Source organism: Alosa alosa, chromosome 20 (genome assembly GCF_017589495.1).
Source record: "Alosa alosa isolate M-15738 ecotype Scorff River chromosome 20, AALO_Geno_1.1, whole genome shotgun sequence".
Classification (NCBI taxonomy): domain Eukaryota; kingdom Metazoa; phylum Chordata; class Actinopteri; order Clupeiformes; family Clupeidae; genus Alosa; species Alosa alosa.
The window spans coordinates 15,741,009-15,758,407 of NC_063208.1; the positions used below are offsets into that span (position 1 = coordinate 15,741,009).

At 42.7% G+C, this 17,399-nt stretch overlaps 1 protein-coding gene across 1 annotated transcript in view; it reads left to right on the forward strand.

Moving 5' to 3' along the window:
• Positions 1-6,255: 6,255 nt before the first annotated feature.
• Positions 6,256-17,399, forward strand: part of gatad2b (GATA zinc finger domain containing 2B) — a 37,169-nt gene continuing 26,025 nt past the window's right edge. Inside the window, exon 1 of the mRNA XM_048229311.1 lies at positions 6,256-6,406. The gene's annotated coding sequence lies outside the window, so the exon portion shown is untranslated. The remainder of the gene's footprint in view (positions 6,407-17,399) is intronic.

The window sequence follows — 17,399 nt, forward strand, 5'->3', positions numbered from 1 at the left end:
GCATCAGTTAAGAACACTATTCAACACTGCTTCCTAAACCTGCTAAGGGCTCATTTGCCAGGCTAGGCACACATAGAGGTAGTCATGTAAATGCACTTTTAAATGCTAATTAGCCCTTATTAAATCAAGACGGCCAGTCTGTGGAATTCACCTTTGGCTCAGTTTATGGCCCTTTTTTAACCAAGGCTCCAATTATCCTGGACAGGACACTGCATCTGCATTTCCTGAACACAATTCAGTATGTAGTGCACATGCACAAATGGATGGAATTTGGATGGAAAAATGTACTGTACCAGTCTTACTTAAATTATGTTCACACAAGGAACAATAATAAACACTATATATTACATACAAATATTTAACCTTACACTGATGGTAGAATTGACATTTTTAGATGCCCACTCCAACACACCCATAGCATTTGATGTATCAGTTTTAATCCATAATTATAACTGGAACTTTAAAAACAGGTCTGAGGACGAGCATATATGAATTCAAGAAATATTTGAAGACATTCTCAAATGTACCATTTACGATCTGTAAAAATTCTGTGACTGTTTCAGCAGCATCTTCCATGTTGAGCTCTTCATCCAGAATGCACCTAGGCTGAAACATGAATAACCTCAACTCAAAACTTATATCCTCTTAAAATGTAAGAAATATAAGATTAATTCATCTACATAAATTACAGTGAGAGGGACTCATGCATCAAGGTCTTTGATTTAATTAAATTCAAGTCTCTTAGATACACCCCATCCACTACCTTTTCATTGCTCACATAACCCCCGAAGTCAGGTCATGAAATGATTAAATGATAAGCCAGTGGTGCGATTAGAAATTCAGGATGTTCCCTGAGTGGACACGCAGCTATGTAAATGATATGATTAGTTAAAGCATCTTCCTCTGATTGAAAGGGAGAACTGCAAGTGTGAATATGGTAAGAAAGACTGCATGTTATGAAGACCAGAATGTCTATGAAATTGACTGAGAGGCTGACTCTCCCTGAGAATCTTATTCAGGTTTTCTTAATAACTGTGATAACATAACTGTCTATTTTTCAATATGGAATAAGAGCTCGCCCTGTCATGCAATACTGACCAAAGTGAAACCAAACTCCAGAATCTGCTTTTCAAGCCGGACCCGGATAACCATGTAGGAGGACAGAGATATGGTGACCCTCTGTCTTGTATGTGTGAATCAGAACAGTACTTTCACACGCGCACACACACACACACGCAAATGGACCCGATTATAATAGGCCTACTCTCTTCCCCCCTACAAGGAGGAAGCATTTCAAAGTTCTTCCTCAGTAGATGAACAGTGTAAAGGATCTTTCCAATAAACTTTTCTTTATTAGTTATTAGTTAGTTAGTCATTTAGAGTACAACCTTATGGACATTTGTAAAAGCACATTTGTACATAATAGTCCGTCAAGGAATTGCAACAGCAACAGCATAAAACAGCAGCTATCCTGAGATCACTTTGCAAGAGAAGTGGGTAAAATATAAAATTTTAATACTGTGAAAATGTAAGTGGTGCAACACTGCCCTCTGTGGCACAAACATATACATTGCATATAAATAAATAAATTCTCAATAGAACCTTTCCTAGAACAGCTGTCACATTTTCAGGAAAAAGATAGGCGATGCTGAGCAATAAAATGATGCTATTTCGTTAGGTGAAATGGCTTATATTATGTGAATCAAGTAACTTAATGACTTAACATAGAACAGCTGTCATATTTTCAGGAAAAAGATAGGCGATGCTGAGCAATAAAATGATGCTATTTCGTTAGGTGAAATGGCTTATATTATGTGAATCAAGTAACTTAATGACTTAACATAGACTGTGATGTCAAAAGGTAAACTTTTTGTATTATTTGTCATTACTTATAATTTTTTCTGTATTTTAAATAAAAATATAAATGAATCATAATTATGAATGCAACATGAACACTACTAGAATATTCTTCAGCTTTGGGACTGAAGACTGAAATGTCTTTTTAACAACTGTGTTTGGTCAATGCGGTGGCACCAAAGAAAAAGATTTCTGCTTCCTGTGAAAACACACAAACCCTCCCTCACTCAGAACAGCATGTCCTCTTTAAGTCCTCGTTGCGGCAGCAGTCTAGAGTCATGTTCTTTGTCCTGCTGCTACAGTATACCAGCTCCCCTAAGTGTTGCATAACATTGGTAAGCTCATCTAAAATGCACTTTGCCTGTTTACATAACTTCAGCCTTATAAGAATATCATGCTTCTGATTTGGATGCGCAACACTGATACCCGATAGGCTGCATTTTGAGGCACTCTGAGTTTGTGTTGGGCTTTCCCCCTCTAATAGTGAAAATGAATAAATCTTTCAGGAGTATTCATTGGTCAACCTCCACACGCATGTCGTCTGAAGTGGGGTTTAGGTTGGGTATGTAGAGCTGTGAAAATGTGGTCTGTTTTTTGGGTAATCTTGTGCTCAGTAAATATTTGTTGGCAGTGATTAAGCCGTGGGCTTAGGGACTTCTCAGCAATCAACAATTATCCCTCTGTCCCCACCACCAAGACTTCACAGAAAGCTGGCTCTATATGTGTACTGGCACAAAAAAAATCTTACTTAAAAATGTTTCTTAATATTTTACAAAAATTAAACAATTTCAGAACCTTTGGAATGTGGTGGCGATGTATGACAGCAATGAAACAACATGACCACAAGATGGGGGAGTTTCTTTGACCTTATAGCTGTTTTTTTCTTGTCTTTTTTTTCAATGGTCGACTGATGCAAGACTATCACTCTGATTAAAGACCGATGTCTGTGTCTGTTTAAATATTTCATTGGTGGTTGTTTCTCTGTAGCTGGAGGTTGCCTTGTCATGAATTTAAACTTCTCCTTACCGCGTGGTCTGAATGGCAGAGTGAAGGGGATTTTCTTTGAACTAGTGATTAGGCATTGAAAATAGAAAAAAGGCCAAGCATGAATTCCTCTTTAATCAACACTACTGTCTTCATACTCATTCATAAGACAACATAAGACAGATACACTTCAACATTAGGCCTATTTCATAAGACAACACTAGACATTAACAAATATAATTACTCATTTAACTCATGGACGGAGATATATAAAATCATTAAAACCACACAATTATAGGTAACTTGTCGAAATATCTGCATATTTGTCTGTGTGTGTGTGTGTGCTTGGTCATGTGTTGGTGTGAAAGCAAAAAGCTTGGGTTGTTACTCTCTCTTGAAGGCTGTCATTTTAAAAGCACCACAGATGATGGGTGTTTTTTTCCTTATTTCCTCTGGGTTTTTAATCAAGAGTTAAACCTCTTAATCTACTTAGATCTAGTATTTAATGCAGGCCCATGTTGACCCACCCTTGGTGCAATAGGTTGGATTATATGGGTAGATTTTGGGGAAATGGTAATGAAGGATTTTTGGGGTGGAGTGCATGAAGGGAGTGGATAAGATGGAATGTGGCCAGATCAAATCAACAGACATCAATTAATTCTCCTACATGTGTATGTAACCAAGCTACTGGCCATTTTGAAGGTCGCTGAGGGGTTAATGTCAGATTAAAAATGAATATCAAATACACTTCTCTTACTGATACAGTAGTGAGCATTTATCCACGGTGACAGAAGAAAATCACTTGTCAGCACTTCAATAAAGTGCTATAGTATCCCAATAATGTATATTAAGATTAATGCTCATCATCCTCTGTTTATATATATATAAAATTAGTGTTTGACACCTTCTTCAACCTTCTTCTCTTAGACTCTTGTGCCATAAAACCAAATGACCAGTCCAGGAAGGTCATGAGGATTACACTGCAGAGGCATTGCATGTGGAACACTAATCTATCTAATACCTCAGCCAACTCTGACTAGGCTCCCCACACTATAAACCCTATTGCAGCACAGAGACAGCACAGCAGATCATCAAGAAAAAAGCTAGCATGACCACAACTCCCTCCAAGGCCTCTACAAGCACAGATCTGTGATGTTGCAATTTTTACAGGTCCCCTGAAAACCCTTCATGACAGTCGCTTCTATCTCTTGAGTGCTCTTGAGAGTTCTGATTCATCCCAACAACATCCTATTACTTTATGAAGAGAACAGATTTTTTTTCCCCCACTCAATGTGTCTACTGTTTTCACATCTGGCCTTTCCCCCTAGTTCTGCCTGAAGGATCTGCACTTTGTTTTCGTGTTGTGCCCATATCATGCACTCGCTGCCTCCACACCCAAGCTCTTCCCACGTGAGTCATTTAAAGGAGACCTTGAGCACTTTCACTCAAGTCATTGTTCTTGTGTTGCTCCCAAGGGCATCATCTTCTAACTGCCCTGATTCTGGACCTGCCTGCCTGCTTCAGAACCAAAGGGAGGGGCACTGTGAGCTTGGTCTCTCTCCCTCTCCCTCTCTCTTTATTTTGTGTGCCCATCAGTTTACAGGAAGTTGTTCTTGTGTCAGCAGGGTGACTTCCTGTCATTGTGGGTTATTTTGGACACCAGAGCTGTTGACCGTTGATGTGAAAGCATGGAATGGCTGTCGTGTGCAAAGGCAACTTGGGAAAATGAAGTGAGAACAGGCTGTCAGAGAGGGTAGATGCTGTAATACACTGACAGCTGAAGCAAACCAGACAGCCATGCAACTACTATCTGACTCTCTCCACCTTACTTCCTGGGTTTATGATACTGGAGGTAGGCTTTAACATTTAGAAATACTGTTGTATTGTATCTTTACATCTAAGCATCAGGTTCACTGATTCACAGACATATTCAGCTATTGACTTTTGCAGAATAAACTTTTAAACCAGAACTTTTCTTTCATTGTGTAGATTGCATAAGTTCAAAATGTTTAATTAATTTACTTTCATTAATGTTTATCATACTGAGCCTACTCAATCACTTATCATAGCTCCCAGGTCTTATTGTTCAAAAGCAGGCCTACAAATTATATTAGGATAGAGTAACCTATTAGAGTTTTATATACAACTTAGTGAACAGAACTGAAAAACAAGCTGTAACAGAAATATGAATTGCTGAATCACAAGCAAAATTCGCCCTTCACCCAAGAACCACCAGAGGGCTCAATTACTACTGAGACATAGGCTATTATAACAGATTTCTGAATGGTGAATAATAACCTAATAGTGATTCAGTTAATAACACCTCACTACATCACAAAGCGATATGAATGGTCTGATCACACGGCGGCCCATAGACTTGTAGTTTAAGCTATCCGGCTGCAAAGTGCTTCGAGGAACAATTAATATTTTGGGCAACGAATGCCTGAGTGAGAAAACAAAACACTGCCGATCCGAATGTAAAGCCTACTGGACTACACGGACTCACTTCAGCGGCAGGTCTTGGACAGATGTTGAATGCAAAATCACATAGGGACAAGACAGAGAAGATACAATAGCAGGCAGCCTGCAAGCACTCTGTGTCAAGTGTTGATACTGAGCGGATAGCCTACCTATTTGCTCAGCATTCCGCTACATGGACAAAATACCAAGACGCGAGAATACCTTCAGCATGTATCATAGCCATCGGTCCGTTGCCAAGAGTGCATGAACTCACTAAATCTCACCAAACCATGCATTAGGAATTAAAGTAGGTCAGTAAGCGTAGCTTGCATTGTTCGCGCTGGAGAAATCAGTGGTTTGAGTGATCAATTCGCTAAAAAAAACTAAGCCTAAAATATTCGGACTTATTTTCACCATAGCATACTTAACTTAAGACACACGGCCATAACCATGCAGCAACCCTGTAATGTAAAGTTATAAGCTACCAAGATGTTCAGCCCCATTTTAATAATTAGGCCTATCCTACCCATATCTGTGCATGTTGATGCATCATGGGTGACTTCACATCTCAAAAAGAATGCTCTATGCAGAATAACTCAATGAGATAACGCAATGAGCTGATATTAAAACAGTGTAGCCTAAGTTTAAGAGTTAGGCTAGGCTCCATTCAACGCTACAATGTTCAAGTGAGTCATCGTCCAGACAGTATTGTTCCTCTGATATTCCATTGCGCTGGCGGCACGAGGAGGGAGTTAAATATGGCTGGCCACAATTTATCTGTCAATGTAGTGAGCTCGCCTTGTGTTGCCGACACGACGCGCATAACAACCCATTTAGTTCCCATCATTTCAGAGCTTCTTGTCCCCTCCCCTCCAGACACAGACAACAACATACACCTTAATAGGGGCGCGTCTCCGACACAGCCGCCGACCAATAACCCGTCTGTCTGGGCAGAGACCAAGGGGATGAGTACTTGTCGAGGCCCAATCAGCGCTTTTGTGTTGCCTGCCGGTGCCGGGGACTGGTCGTGAGGAGCTACTGTAGCGCTTCAGGATCGGATAGTGAACCCGGAGCCAGTGGAACCTGAAGGGTAAAGGAGAATCAGGTGAGTCCGAGGATATAAATTGGGCCTAGCCGATCTATTAAGCGATTTTCAAAATAGGACCATTGTAATTAGATTATTCCGTATTCTTACTGATGTCCTCAGCATTGTCAACAATCGCGTGCAAGGTTACGGGGTGATGATATGGTTGGATCAATTATGGTGCAAAGCCAGACAATAGCATAGCCGCTTCGCTAGTTCAAATGCTGCGGCTAGGCTAGCAAGCTATCTGTATCCAACAGTTTAGAGTAGCTGGCTAATACTGTTAAAATGCTCCGAGAAGCCCTCCTACGAGTTACAACACACGGAACTCCTTCACGTGCGCGATGTTTACTTATTAACCGTCATTTCTGTGAATAATATTAAGAAGTTACTAGGCGAATGCAACATTTTAATGTCTCAAATCCTTTTCATTGTTTCATCTCGTGTCTCTGGGGGTTAACCCAGATTGGCGGAGAAAGCCTTGCGTCCTCCTGGCTGTGCGAGAAGGCTACAGTTGCAGCGCTGCACACAATGCAAATAGCCAAATTAGTCACTGTATCACGATTTCATAATCAGACTACAATGTATTTCACTAACACTGACACATAATAACCATGATCGAGAGGTAGTTGAAGGTCTTTTGTGATTACTGTTCCGGTTAACAGTGTTTAGGACGCAAGGAGTGAGGCTAGTTCACGGTGAGATGATAGCTGTACAATTAGAGGGGGTGAAAAAATCCGAAAATGCATCAGCCATTTACGTAAGTGAGGACGTTCCCTCAACTCCATATGCACGCAAATGGCTGCCCAGCAGTTGACATGCGTGAGACTGAAATTTAATTCCGACGTGAATGCATGTATTGATTGTAACAAACAGGGAGTCACTGATCAACTCGGGTAGATGACGTTGGAAAAGAAACGCAGATCAATAATATATGCCATCTATTATTCTTGGTGCGGCAGACATGTCATAAGTGAGACAGCGCCTAATTTATAGACTACCAACAGTGCTGTACCTAACTTGCAAAACCGTAAGAGTCTGCCGGTCGTAGGTTTTGAGAATATTTTATGGGAGTCAGTTGTCTCTAACTTGGCAGGACAGTAGCCTACTACAACTGGTAGCACTTTATTAAGTCACATTTTCTTTCAAGTTGCACTCGCCAATAGCAGTCAGAACTGTTGAAAATTGACTTTCCAAGATTGATGGATAGATAATAGACAAAATTCGAGTAATTTAGAAGGATTAAACTTCATTATTCAATTTCTGTCAGCTCAAACAAATAGACAGTGGAATTCAACGGGGAAAGATTCACAGACTGATCAAATCCTCGTCTTCTGGTCTTTTTATTGCTTCAATGATACAATTATTTGATCATATGGGCTACTGTATGTAGTGTATGTATTGTAGGCTACTGTATGTATATACTGGTGTATTATATGATTTATAACATGCATAAAAAGCAGCAATTAGTTGCAGCCTAGAAACATCAGTAACATCTTTCCACAGACTCTCCAAATTCAGACAATTGGACCATGATCATCTTGACGTTATCCCTGTTATGTCTCCAAAGTTGTTGTGAAGTGTACACTTGGGACTCCTTGGGTCTTGCACATTAAGCCAAGTCAGGTAAGATTCAAGTCAGTAGGGCAGTTTGCAGTTTTTCTCCCCCAGGAATCTCTGGTATCTATAGCCATTGTATAGGATACTGTGGCTTTTTTGTGAGGAAAAAAAAGGCGTATATATGAAACAGTGAAGGTCCACCTTTTTTTGTGAGTTTGCTTGTTTTTGCATGGGCACACTTGACCACATTTTACATTCCACTACATTCTACTGGTCCTCGCTCAGCAATGCAATGTGATTACCCTGTGGTTAGGATATCTCTTGAAATAAAGAAAAGTCGCTGTAGAAGCCAGACTCCAACGTACCTGATGGAGTTCTCTCATTCTTTCCCTCTCTCTTTCTTTTTCTCTCTCACTTACACATTCCCCATCCACACACACTTTCTCAGCTTGCACACTCAGGAAGGCCTTACCACTGTTCTTTTTTGACTCTTTTTGCTCAAAGCCATTTTGTTTTGATCACTCCCTCGTCTCCGCAGACAGAAGATACTTGGCTGGGTGGTATTTATTTTTCTTCCCTCTCTTTTTCTTTCTTTCCTTTTCTTCTCTTTTTTTCCTCCCCTTCAGTGCCATTCATTTTATTACCTCGGTGGATGCCTCCCAGCTTATGGGCGCCGCCTGCGAAGGGATTTCATGCAGCATGCACACTTTAATTTCCATGGTGCAGCGGCCACCTTATCGCTGGCAACGGCCCAGTCTTGTTAAGCCTCACGAGGCGCCTCGATAGGCGTCTCTAGGTGCTTCCCGAACTGAAACAACAGAGTCAAGAAGTGGCATCTATCTTGTCTCGTCTTATTTTGAAGGATTCATTGGGATCTCCCCCGGGATTGGTCCACGAGTGACCCCTTATTAGGTTTTGATTTAGGCTGCGGATTGCGGTCAGTCTGAAGCCACTGGACTTGACTGTGTTTATGGAGCCACAGTATTTTCCCTCACTACTGTTGCGTTTGATTTCCGATAATGCTGTCTTTATGATGTCAGTGTGGACAAGACATCTTTTGCTAGCCCACACCACCATAAACTGAAGCTGCGATGGTAGGTGATAGACACAAACACACACACATGCACACAAACACACAAAGCAGATATGGCCTTGGTTCTTCTTACAGTTACAAAATGGGACTTAACGAATAAAATGCACACCCGCCCTGTCCCTGAGGCTGCTTGAGCAGACAAAACAACAGTACCAAGCTCTGTAAACATAATACCCATGTCCCAGAGCACCTGGAGTTTGACATAATGTTGTACAAATCTTGGCAATCTCCACTGCATTGTCACAATCTGACAGAGAGCATGTTGCATGGAGCAAGAGACAATATTCACATCAGACGCTCTGATGTTGACCTCCATGACCTTCTGTCGTGATCTTTTGTCCCAGGTTTTTGTAGGGAAAGGCCAAGCATAATTGAGTCTTGAATGCCCTCATCACCCCAGACATCACGAAGGGTCAGTGAAAACATAGCCTAGACCCTTATTTTTCTTTTCTTCAAACAGAGCGGTGACTGAAAAAAAATGCCCCTCTTTATCACCGAGTGGCCAGTTCAGGAAGGGATTAGAGGATGCAGGATTCGGTCAGCTGTGTGCTACTCTGCTGCGCTCACTCGCTCGCTCACACCGATAACGTCCATGTGCCCTGGCACAGCGCTGACCTCATTTCCTGTCAGTCCTATAGGAAAACAGAGTAATGACCAGCATCATTACCTCAGCCATTCCAACTAACAGGCATGCGTCTCTGTAAAGACTGTAAAGCAAATTTTAACACTTCACTGGCCATAATGCATAAGAGAAGAAGCTCCACTGCAAAAACAAGCAAAATATTTTTTATAGCAGAGCATTGAGCAAGCCAAAACCACAGCTTACTCATTCACCATGGCATGTTCATTTTTGTTCATTGTCTCATTCTGTTCATTGTCGTCATTCAGAGTTTGCCCTCTTAGTAAATGGACATCTGTCTTTCTGGTGACTGAGTGAAATGAGGGAATAACATCCATGCAATATTGAAGAGGTGAAGGTAGCTGGGGGCATTGTTCGTTTTCTCTCACCCCTCTGCCTTGTGAGGCACTGGGGTCTCCAACGTCCCCAATCGGTTGTGCAGAGCTCCGCGAAGCACCTCCTCCCTGTGAGTTTCATATTGGTGAGAGGTTGGAAAGAGGGGGGTCTCTTCCAGTGCCCCGTTTAGAATCCCTCCTCATTTCCCGTCCTGTACTTACGCGAAATTAAGAGATGAATGACTGCTGTTTGAGAGGAGAGAAATCAGTATAATTAGCTCTTAATCAGGAAAATTAAGTTTATTTAAAAATCCGCCCAAGTGAAAATCCTTTGAGGGGGAGTGAGAGAGCAGGCTTTGCCGGTTGCTGGCACGTGCTACTAATTGATATGTGATGTTAATGAAAGCCTGCGAAGTGTGGCGATAAACAAGGGATTCATCTCACACAGCAAGCAAAATAGGACGACAGCGAAAGAAAATTTAACAACATGAGCCGGGATTATATTTTCACATTTCTGCGACACCTTGAGACGACCTCTTATGCCATTGTGTGCATCAGACAGTGAACACGATCTGCTACTTCCAACCACACCAATACTTAACCTGCAAATTTCTGGCGTGGCTGTTTTTCTGCCCTTCTGAAATTGTAACCATCCCTTCACCCTCCCACCCCTTTTGGTCTGCCGAGCCTGAGGTGGATGGATGCTCGTGCTCCTCACTGATGGTGCCCTTGTCCTTGAGAAAGGTTGCACAGAGTACAGTAGGCACTCCTGCTCATCCGTTGTAGTCCAGGATGCATGGCATTGTTTGCTCCCCTCGTGTGTTGTTGTAGTCTTGTCTGTGTAGCTTCATTTAGCTGTCAATAGTTGCAGGGACAACCTTTACTACAAATTAATTAAAGTATAATTTAATGACCGATGAAAGTGAAGGATGGTTTGTCACGGATATTATGATTGTCTCATTGTCTCTGATATCATAGTAGTAGACTAGTCATATAATCACAGTAATAAAGTTGTTACATAGTAGTCATTAATGCAGCTTGAGTCAAATGGTGATTATGTAGTGGTGGTATCTCTCAAAGCAGAAAAAAAAAACGGAAGCATTGACTTGTGCCGCCTCAATGAAAAAAAGATGCCCACACAAGAAAGTAGAAACCCTCAGCAACTCCTTGTTTTATAGTCAGTGTATGTGTGCATATTTGTGCGCTGATGAACAGGCCTTGTTAACACCTGAATGGGCGTGTTTCAAGGGGCCCTTGTTTGAGGCTTATTAAACCCCACGCAGAAACAATCAGCCAGATGAATGGCTCCCTGTGAAGTTTAATTAGCGGGCCTCCCCAGCACTTTAGCTTGGATAAACAGCAGCAGGGAACAGCCACGCACAGCATCGTAGCTGACGACCGCAGCAGCAACAACCCGAGGGATTCTCCCAGCTGGAGAGGAACAGCTCACCTGTGTTGGTGAGGGTGGTGGTGGTGGTCGTCTGTGTCAGAGATCAGTGGAATCCAGTGGAAGTGGAGATGAGGACAGATACGGAAAGATAAGGGGCTAGTGTGATTGTGATGCAAGTCTTGTGTCCCTCCTCAGTTCAAGCAAACTTGTTCTTTTCAGTATGTATTGCATGGGTAAAACCAATTTTTTCAGAACTTTAATCTATCTAATGTTTCATGTCTACAAATTATTCTCTGCTTCCTCCTTAATGATATGATGGTTTGTTGGTACTGTAGGGCACTTTATTTAAAGTGGCCATGTGAATTGTCAGTGAGGCATAGCTAGAAGTGCTTGTTATGGACTGTCTTCGGTTGGCCGTAGGAGTTACTTGCTTCTTCTCTTGTGGCACCAGCTGTCTGCGATTGGCCAATCTGTGAGAGTCCCGTTTGTGATGCAGGAGAGGACTTGGGATGAAAGGGTGGTGAGGTGGATGGGGAAATGAGAAAAGAAGAACTTAATCGTGGAGTTATTTAGGGATGGATGAATGACATGGAGAAGTGAGGCAGAGTTGAGAGAAGATGACCGAGAAGGAAGTTTGGCTGGCGAAGGACAGCGGATGGAGAAGAATAGAGGAGGATGCAGTTATGTCTCACAAAAAGCCATAAGCACATCATTGTACCACCAGGCACTTTGATCACTGTACCACCAGGCACCTTGATCACTGTAGATACATTAGACTTGTTTCTTGTACAGTATTGAAGGGAACCCTCAAATTCACTTTGCTCTTGAACTTCAGGGGGTAAAATCTCAAGGACTCTCAATTTGCAGCCACAGAAGTCATCCTGACACAACCTGACGTCCCATGACCTACCCCCCTCACATCCATCATCTGTTATCTCGGGTGTGTAGTTGAGTAGCCCAAACAATAGTCAGACCACATGTTTGGGTTATTGTTTTCCAAATGTCTTTTCAGCAGGTACGACCATCTTCACAGGTTTTAATGCTTAACTTTTACCTTGCTGGCTTGCAAGAGAGTGAGCCTTTTGAGGTCATTGGGCAGGGCACTGTGGTAGGTTCTTCATATAGGAGTAAGGTCCAGTGTGTCAACAAGTTGGAATTATAAATAGTTTGTGAGTGTGTGTCGTGTCTCGGCATCTCCATGACATGGCTTCCTAATTCAGTCTTCGGTCCCTGTGATCGGCACCCCGAGTGAACGCCCCCTTCCTCCCTTCCTCCCTCTCCACACACACACACACACACACACACACACACACACACACACACACACACACACACACACACACACACACACAAACCCCCCTTCTCCTTGCCCTTTCTTGCATGACGACGAGCATGCAGTGGAACAGATTGCTCTTCGCCACCTTGCTTTTTTCCTTTGTCGTCTAGCTCCAGGCCACCATTGCAACAGTCCTGCAGCTGACTTGACTAGTCCATCGCTAGACGCTAATTTATCTTTACGAAAAAAAGCCCCTGCAAAAACCTGCAAAATGATCAGCCTGGCAACATGCCATGGAGTGCTCGATCCAAGAAATGGCCCTCCGTTGTTGTTCTTGGTGGTGTGTTGCATTTAAAATCACTGTTTTCATAAGCCCATTGCTCTCAGAGCTAAGATAGGTACCTCTGCTCATGTTATCTCAGTTTGATAAAGCACTGGGTGTTGGACACACTGAAGTGTGTTGCAAGCCAGGCTGTTGTGCCCATAGACGGGTTGTGTTAATGACCTCAACGAAGTGTGAGGTTTATTTTTTTTAACAGGCTCTCGTATCAACGTATGCCTTTGTTTTGTGCTTGTGCGAAACCGTGTGACACAGGGTATTTGGAGCGTGTGCATTGTTGTCTCTCTCTCTCTCTCTCTCTCTCTCTCTCTCTCTCTCTCTCTCTCTCTCTCTCTCTCTCTCTCTCTCTCTCTCTCTCTCTCTCTCTCTCTCACTCTTTCTTTCTTTTTGTCTATCTCTCTCTCTCCCCCTCTCTCTCTCTCTTGGTTAAAGCCATAGCTCCTGTGCCATACTTTCAACCCCATTTTAAAAATCTCCCTGCTACCTCACTCTCTCCAGATGGCTCAAGTTCCAGCATTTTTTCCTCCATTTTTTTTCCTCTGTCTTTTTTCAGTTTTTTTTTTTTGTTTAAACAACGTATGCCCCACCCTGTGGTCTGAAGTTCCGCAATGAGCCTTTTTGTCAAGGTGCCAGGTTTTGGATTCAGCCTTCACGAAAACAAGTAGATTTCCCTCATTCTGCCCCGAAAGCTCAGGGACTTCGATCCCCCCCCCCCCCCCCCCCATCCCCTTTGTACCCCTCCCTCCCACTCACTCATTCCCTCTCCTTCTTTCTCTCTTTCCCCTTCTTTCTCTCTCTCTCTCTCTCTCTCTCTCTCTCTCTCCCTCCCTCCCTCCCTCTCTCCCTGTGTTCGTGTGACGTCCTAACCACTAACGGCTACATATTAAGAGATAATTCCATACCCTGAGGTTACAAACCGGCTTAGACTGGCTCGCATGCATTTTGACTCCGTTGGGTACCCTGGCTTTGAAAAAAAAAAAAAAAAAAAATATTGTGACTCTGCTTTTTTTTAAAGGAACAGGAGACTAATTCTCACCAAGACTGACAGCAAGTCCGACTGCCATAACAGCAAGGCACACTGAGGATTTTGTAGTTGCTTCTAGATACCATAAGGCTTTGGAAATGTGATCTTTATGGTGGCAAATGTTTTTAAGTCATCCATCAAAAGCAGAACCACTTGGATCGTATTTTCCCCTGTGACTTGAAGGCCACTTTACAGGAACTGTTATTTAATAAAACCCATGTATAACCCCAGAATTACAGCTGATTCAATGATCCATTTGACTAAGAAAGGACTTGTACAATCCAATGTGGAATAACTGAATAATGAACCCCCACCCCACCCACACACACACACACACACACACACACACACACACACACACACACACTAACACACACTAAAATTCTGTAGGAATCTGGATTTAATCTTTTGTTTGTCTATTTTATTCCCTTTCCTTATCTCCTCTGGTTTTTGTTGTCTAAAAGGCACAATCGAACAAGTGTGAATGCCTCTGCTGAAGAGCTGACATGTTTGTGTGCAAGTTGGCCTTTTGTCTGCCGTGCAACCTGTGTTGCAAAGGTCCTCCTTCCTGTCTAGATGTCTAGATGATATCCTCCAGTATTCATCGTTCTCTTTAAGTTTCGTGTTCCATGTTCCATACTCTCTCTCTCTCTCACACACACACACACACACACACACACACACACACACACACACACAGTCCCTTAATGGAGGAGAAATCCTAGTCAACCTTCGGTGCATTTGAGCTAGGGTTTTCTGCCTAAAAGGAGTGACTCATCTTCCCTTTCATACGATGACGATTCTAAGATTAGACCAGCGTAGACCTATCAAGCAAGAAGACACAATAGAAAAGAGAGTGAAGAAGAAGCATAATGGCTGGTCGATCTCTGATTGTGAAGAACATGTTTTCTTCGAAATGGGTTACTTTGGTGTTGAGAGCCAAATTTGACAGGGTTTCTTTTACCAGTGGTCAGAAGTAAGGCAGATGATAGCTGTGTTTCCATTCAACTTTTTGATGTGAATTTTGACCATTTGAGTAGGAAATCCTGAGAGACAAAGATTTAAATTATCTAAAATCTTCTAAATCGAATAAGAAATTGATCCCAATTCACATGGAGTATTATGTGATTAAGGTAGTAAGAAACAGTTTTATTCTTATCATATTACATTTGTTGTGATTTTATTATGTGTTTCTGTTGAAGTTGCCCTCATAACCTCAAGTTTTGATCCTACATTTGTTTACAACTACTTACACAATTAGAAAAGACGCCCTTTTTAATTTGCATCGTGCAGCGGATAGGAGCACATTTCTTTGGGCATTTTTATTAATGTGCTTAAAAATATGTGAATGAGTTGGATGGAAACCTAGTTAGTGTTTCATCAATCAAGAAAAGCTGGTGTTAATTTTCAGTTAATATACATGTAGTTAATTGTAAATGAACTTGTTTAAATGACCTACAACACAGATGTCAGTCAGTTCTTTTCACTGCCACAGAGGGGTCTGTATTAGGAATAGAAACTGTCTACTGGGTTATTTAATTGCGAATGTTAAACAGTTAAATACATGTCGTCTCGCTCTGAGTGGGAAGCATGATGGGAAGATTTGCATGAGCACGAGGCCTGAATACTTCCTGACTGTGGTCCCGTAATGGTTGCTACGGCACAACTGTAAATCGCTGTTAGTTGCTTGTGTTACTGCGTATTACTCTCTCTTTTTTTAAAAACCCCCTTCCCCCTCATCTTGTCTCTCTTTGTCTCGAACTTCACAGCCTCCTACCCCCCACTCCCCCTCACGCTCGACGCACTTCCTCCCCTTTGCCCCCTGCTACTGCCCCATCCGCCCCGCCGCCACCACCAAACGCACCCCTCTCACCCCTCCCCTCCCCTCCTCCCTCGGGCGACAGCAGAGCAGGAATTGATTAGTGGCACGGCTTAAAAATAGAAGGGCCTGTTGTCATGGCAACGACCACAATGAGCTGTTGTCTTGTTTAATGAAGACGGGGTGCTTTAAGTGTTGCGGTTGAAGGGGGGGAGAGAAAAAGAGGGAGTGTGGAGACTGGGGTGGTGATGGTCACCTTGCCTGCCGTGTGTCTGGCTCTGCATTTTCGCGAGGTCCTCGCACCTGCATATCACAGTCCTTGGAGGCAGATGCTGTGGATTTTGCTTTACCTTCACTTTTTTTTGTGTGTGTGTGTGTGTGTGTGTGTGTGTGTGTGTGTGTGTGTGTGTGTGTGTGTGTGTCGTCGTCGCAGCCGGTGTGTATTAACTAGCCTCTGTCTAAGAGGCCCTACTTCTGGCGAGTTTGAATCCAGTTAGTTTGCTAGAGAGCTGCTCCAGAGGTGCAAGGCTGTTTCCCTTCCCTTTGTCACCATGGCCTCTCTCCTCCCCAGCCTAATAAGCAGCTAAATAAAGGGGAAATCAGGTGAAGTGGGATTTTTATCGGCCTTGCCTCAGTCTCAGCATAGACAGCCTTTATTGACTCCATACCAACATTCTGTTACCCATAACGCTGTTTGCCGTCTGGGCCAACCAATGGCAAGTCTGTTGCCATGGGCACCATCCGCCTAATTGGCCTCATTAGTGTCAGAAACTAGCCGTATGCAAATTTTTGGTCATATTCCCAGCAGCCTCCTCTGTTGCTCACACTGAGTAACATACAGCTGGGCTGTCAACGAGTGGGCTGCGTGGAGGATGTTGGTCCAATTAGTGAATTAACCAATGGGCACAGCCAGTGGTCCCTGTGCCTAGATCTCCCAGTGGCTCTCCATTATTGATGGATCACAGGATGGGAGTTTCTGACCGACGTCGTTACTAACGCAGGAGCTGCTTTCAGTGGCGCATTTGCTAATTTAGTCCTTTTGAGAACGCGCTCATGTGGGATGCTCTTAATTTGGTTGATACAAATATTGACGTGACTCGTCATCCAGAAGTGACCAAATCTAAGCTTGATATTTCGTAATCTGGGCTTGGTTTTCGCAATAGTCATAGTTTGATATTCACATTTTTGAACAATTTGTGTATTATGCGTTCACAAAAATTAGAAAATCGCAGCATGAAAAAGGAGATAATTTACCCTGCTGTTTCTATTTGATAAGGGTACAAAAAAAATCAGCCCCAGACCAATTTGGTACCGCCCAGCGTCTTCAAAAGCTAATCACCAAGTCGCTGCCAGTCCCTGCCCTGCCTCGATGTTCCAGTGAATTTGTCAATGCGAGTAATCCCTTTTTTATCAGATTTGAAAACTGATTAGAGCAGGCCTCTATACTTCCCCTCTTTGCTTTGCTCTTCACTTCAACAGACGGCTTTAGCTTGTTTTGCCAATACAGGATTTATGTTGGTGTCTTTTATGTGATGCGATTCAGGTGTGAATTTGTTGG